Source organism: Neomonachus schauinslandi, chromosome 3 (genome assembly GCF_002201575.2).
Source record: "Neomonachus schauinslandi chromosome 3, ASM220157v2, whole genome shotgun sequence".
NCBI lineage: Eukaryota > Metazoa > Chordata > Mammalia > Carnivora > Phocidae > Neomonachus > Neomonachus schauinslandi.
Window position 1 is genome coordinate 52,422,850 of NC_058405.1, and position 6,041 is coordinate 52,428,890.

The window sequence follows — 6,041 nt, forward strand, 5'->3', positions numbered from 1 at the left end:
AAGTTTTTTGTTTTTTTTTTTTAAAGATTTTATTTATTTATTTGACAGAGAGTGACACAGTGAGAGAGGGAACACAAGCAGGGGGAGTGGGAGAGGGAGAAGCAGGCTTCCCGCCGAGCAGGGAGCCCAATGTGGGGCTCGATCCCAGGACCCTGGGATCATGACCTGAGCCGAAGGCAGACGCTTAACGACTGAGCCACCCAGGCGCCCCTAACAAGTTTTATTTGATTAAAATACAGAAAAAATAGCAAGCATAAATTGGAGAGTGCACATTATCTGCAAGAACAAATAGAACATTAGAAATGAGTTATGTTAAAGGCCATAAAGTAAGTTTCAACAAAAATCAAAGAACAGAGAACATAATTTTGGATCTTAATGCAATTAAGCAAGAAATCAATTTTATGACATTTTTTAAAAATAGATATGCTTCTGTATACTAATGGATCAAAGAAGAAAATAAAATTAGAAAACACTTGGAACTGAACATTAATGAAAATGTCTCCAATTAAATCCTGTGATGTGGATCTAAAGCTTTACTGTGCTTAGAGGCTAAAATTAATGGACTAATCTATCAACTTAAGTATAAAAAAGAAAAACACATTAAATCCAAAGGAAGTTGAAAGAAAGAATACTAAAGACAAAAATTAATGACTTGAAAAACAAAGATAAGAGAATCAAAACAAAAAAATTAGCTATGTGTAAAGACCAATTTTTGTAGCAGAAATAAAATGAACTCAAGAGAAGGGTTGGAAAATAAAGTTGCATTAGTCTCCCAGAAAAAGGAACAGAAATATTGAGAAAAGGAAAAGAAAACGTTTAAAAATTAAAGGATCCGTCCAGGAGTTCTAATGAATGAGTTCCAGAGTTCAAGAGTTCCTGAAGTAGAGAACACAATGAACAGGGAAGGAAATCATCAATATTGAAGAAAATTCCCCAGAAATGAAGGAAGCAAGTTTTCAGATTAAAAAGGCTTAGCCAAAGGAAGCTGTTTGTGAAATTTCAGTAAAGGGACAACAAAGAAAGACATTTGCTAGCTTTCAGGGAGAAAATCAAGCTTTACATCAAGAATTAAGAATCAGAATAGCATTGGACTTCCAAAGTCATAGCCAAAGGGAAAAGAGAGAGACAGTATACCCCCAGGTGCCTGTTTACAAAACATAATAAAGATGCAAATAAGAAAACTTTTTTATTTTACTTTTGCACTGAGTTACAATATTTAAGTTTGTTGAATGTATAAATGGCGTATTTTTTATTTATGGGTACCTTAGGGCAAGAAGTATATTCTCTATACATTATACTTGCCCCTGGGAGAAGTTTGTCTGCTATAACAATAGTGGACGCCAGAAGACAATGAAGCAATGCCTTCAAAATTCTGAAAGAAAATTATTTTCAAGAATTACATACCCAGCCAAACTATCAATTAAGAGTGAAGGTAAAAGAAACGTTTTCAGACATGTAAAAATCTCAAAAACAATGTATTTTGATGCACCTTTCCTCAGGAAGAGAGAGAGGAAGCCAAGAAAGAGGAAGACATTTGACGTAGGGAGATAAAGATGTGGCACAGGAGAAAGGAAAAGGAAATCCCTAATTGATGACACAGAGCCAAAGGAGACAGCTGTGCAGCAGGCCAAAAGGCTACCAGTCTCCATAGGATCTGATCAGAGGGTTCAAAGAGACTTCAAGAAAATCAAAGTCACTAGATATTGCCAAGAAAATGGAAAACAACACTAGTTAATGAGTTAATAATGAGCCCATGAAAAACTAAACAAACAAAAGATAACTATTAATTTCAAGGAAAACAGAATGTACAGGAAAGGTAAAGTACAGTGTAGTATGCGGCTCGACTGTAACTAGCATTTATGTAGTCATAATCACATAAACATTGAATATTAAGCTAGCCAAATTATGATATAACTGAATTAGTAAGATAGGAGGATAGTAACTAGTGAGGACAGAGCTAAATTCCCCTCTTCCAAAGTCGAAAATCAATAGATAATGCCTACAACTGAAAACTCAAGAAAACACCTAAAATTGAAAACTCACAAAATAGCGATATAAGCATGTTGTTAGAGATATTAAGAATTCAGATATTAAGAATCAGCTAAAGAGTTGAAAACAGTTGTGGGAAATGGATTGATGGGGTGGGGTTTCAGGGGATTGCTGTTTGCTCACAATAATCTTAAAAAGCTAGATTTGGGGAAATAAAGGGATTGTACTAGTATTTACTCTCACTGGTTTGTATGAGGGTCTCTGCTTCCCTGATCCCTTCCCCACACAATTAAAAGAAGGAAGAAAGGAAGGAAAGAGGGAGGGAGGGAGGGAGGGAGGAAAGGAAAAGAAAGAAAATCATTGTCTATTTGGTACCCCCAAACTGACATTGTTATTTTAATTTTTATGCCTTTGATCACCAGTGAGGATCAACACTTATTCATATGTTTAAAAGTTATTTGCACTTTTGTTACTAATCAGTCTAATACTTCATGTATTTTTTGAAATATTGTTCTGATTTTTTAAAATATTGTTCTGATTTTAAGAGCTCTCTCCATATCAAGAATATTAATACTCTTGGGGCGCCTGGGTGGCTCAGTCGTTGAGCGTCTGCCTTCGGTTCAGGTCATGATCCCAGGGTGCCGGGATTGAGCCCCGCATTGGGCTCCCTGCTCAGTGGGAAGCCTGCTTCTCCCTCTCCCACCCCCCCACCACTTGTGTTCCCTCTTTCTCTCTCTCTCTTTGTGTCAAATGAATAAATAAAATCTTAAAAAAAAAAAAAGACTATTAACACTTTTTCAGTAGGTTGTCAATACACTTACATAGTTATTTCCCCCCAGTGCACTTATCTAGCTCAATCCTCAAGTCCTTGTGAACGAATAAGTTGAACTAAGGAATAAACATGAAGTAGTAAAACTATAGGCTTTGGAACCAGGCAAATCTGGGCTCTAATCACACTTCATTTCTAGTTGTGTGACGTGGGGCAAATTACTTAGCCTGTCTGAGCCTCAATATCCTCATCTGTAAAATATAAATAATACTTAATAGAGTATTGTGAGGATTCAACAATAAATGGAAAGTGTCAACAAGTCACACAGTAGGTATTCAGGAAATGTTAACGATTTGAGTAAACAAGCTTTGGACATTAGGCAACTTGATAATTTAAAGGATTTTAAGTGGATGTTAAATGTAAATTCAGTGTGGGGGGTGTCTAGAAGTCTTGATTACTATGATAAGTAGCTTTTGTTATATTTAAAAAATGTATCCATATAAAAGAGTACAACAGTCTTCTGTCCCTTCTCCAAAAGAGCAATTTCTTGGTTTCTTTCTCTGCTAGATAGTCTCTTATATATATGCCTGCCAGAACTGCCCTTCCACTTTTTCTAATGGGAGTAACCATTTTTCCTTTGGGCACCTGCATCTCCCAGACCTGGTCCCACTTCACCAGGCAGAGGGTTGGGTTTATGACTCAGACTCACAGAGCTTGACCCAGCACCAGTCAGAGAATTTCATCAGGGATGGCTATGGGTGCAGGGACTCTTCCTTACTCAGATTACACGTGTTTACAGCCCCCCATGTAATTCAAGAACTGCTGAGGCCATATTTGCTGTAATTCAGGGAGAGCCTGCCTGTGACAAGAGGAAAGCAAAACAAATGATTAAGACAAAGAGAAACAAGGTGTCCTGGCAATATACTTTGAACTCTGAATCAGCCAAATCTGAGCCACCCCCTTGGACATCGGCTAGCAAATACAGATTTATTTAATGTAAGTTTGACTTAGCTTTTGCTACGTGTAATTTCAAGAGTTCTGACTGATGCCAGTTTTTCCCCAGAAGCCTTACAGGAGTGGCTTGGCTGAGAGATGTGGCTGTCCTTGGTATCCATCACTTTGCAGGACCTCTCGATATACGTGAAAACATGATGAGCTATAGATTATAAATGCAAGTCACATCAAGCTCCTAACTTATTAACAAAGGAAAAAGATCTTGGTGGAAGCAAGATGGCCACACATGTGTATTTCCCTTGGCCCCCAAAAGTCCCTAGTGGAGGTACATCCTTCCAGCACAACTGCTCGCTCCAGGTAGGGTATGGCCAAGTGTGGAAAGCTCGGTTCTAGTAACAACATAATTTTCATTACATTCAAGGCTATTCAGGAAAAATGTAATCAATCTATGTACTTCTAGCTAAGGAAATACTTATGTCAAGCTCTTTTGATCCCTGCATCTCAAAGGCCAGCCAGGAAGAGCAGAGTGAGCCCCAGTGTCTCAGTTCCATACTTCCCAGTATTCTGGAAACCCATTTTCCTAGCACCACCCTTTGACTCTGAGTTAATACCTGTTATGTCAATTGTTCTAATACTGGATTTGGTCTGAGAACCACAAACACAAATCCATTTCACCATATATGAGCTTATCAAGAAGCTAAATTAGAGACCAATTTTCACTACTTAAAAAGATTGTCTGGGGGCGCCTGGGTGGCTCAGTCGTTAAGCGTCTGCCTTTGGCTCAGGTCATGATCCCAGGGTCCTGGGATCGAGTCCCACATCGGGCTCCTTGCTCGGCAGGAAGCCTGCTTCTCCCTCTCCCACTCCCCCTGCTTGTGTTCCCTCTCTCGCTGTGTCTCTCTCTGTCAAATAAATAAAATATTAAAAAAAAAAAAAAGAGGGGAGGGGGGTGGGAGGATGGGTTAGCCTGGTGGTGGGTATTGAGGAGGGCACATTCTGCATGGAGCACTGGGTGTTATGCACAAACAATGAATCATGGAACACTTCATCTAAAACTAATGATGTAATGTATGGGGATTAACATAAGAATAAAAAATAAATTAAAAAAAATAAATAAAAATAAAAAAATTAAAAAAAAAGATTGTCTATAAATTTCCTTTAAAATTGTCAATGTCAATGACATGTCAATGTCATGTCAAAAATGTCAAGTGTATACAATTAACTGATAAAAAGCAACATGTGCCCGTTTTTTCAAGAACTATTTATTTTAGAGATTTTTTTCCTTAAAATATTTCTTCAAAAGCATCTAGTTATCACAGAATATTAGCCTCTTATTTTATAGCTGAAAACATCCTATCTCCTATGTCATTACTCTGTAACCCTGTGGAAATCCCATTCATTCAGCACCATTCAAGGTAAGCAACCATGTATAAGTACCACTTTCTTCAGTAGTTCAGGAATTATTGAGCTTTTACTCCCACTGTTCCCTCGACCCAGAATTCTCTTCCATAGCTGGTTCTTTCTCAGAGAAGCTTAAAATGCTTAAAATGCTACTTCTCAGAGAAGCTTCCCGACTCCCTATCAAAGTAGGCCTCCTTCCCTATTTTCAATCTCATTGCCCTTATGACAACCTGTAAGGCTATTATACGCCTTTCATTGTCTCTCTCCTTCACTGGGCCCTAAGCTGCAGGGGGCTGTCTGGTTGAGCATCTACTCCCAAGTGCCTAGCACACGACCTGGCAGAGTAAGTGCTCATTAAGTATTTTCGAATAAATGAAAATGTTATTTTTTCTACATTCTTAACAAGTCTCAAAAAATTAGCAAAGGCTGGTAATAGCTGCCATTACTCCCACCAATACCAGATTCCATAACACAAACCATGGATAATGAGATTGGGAAATAACAGTCACACTGCTACATTGGGTTGTCATCACAGCTAACTTTGGTATGTTTAATAGTTAAGACTATTAGTTGTGGGGTTTTTTTTTTAACATTTTTAAATTTTTTAAAACTGTGGCAAAATGCACATAACATAAAACTTACCATCTTAACCATGTTTAAATATGCAGTTCAGGGGCATTAAGTACATTCACATTGTTGTGCAACCATCACCACCATCCATCCCCAGAAGTCTTTTCACCTTGCACAGTCAGAAGTCTGTACCCATTAAACAATGACTCGCCATTCTTCCTGCTCCCAGCCTCTGCCCATCATGGGTCTACTTTCTGTCTCTAGGAATGTGACTACTAGAAGTCCCTCATATGTGTTTAGTCAGGGTTATCCAGAGAAACAGAATTAAGAGGACATATAGATATATGTATAGACATAG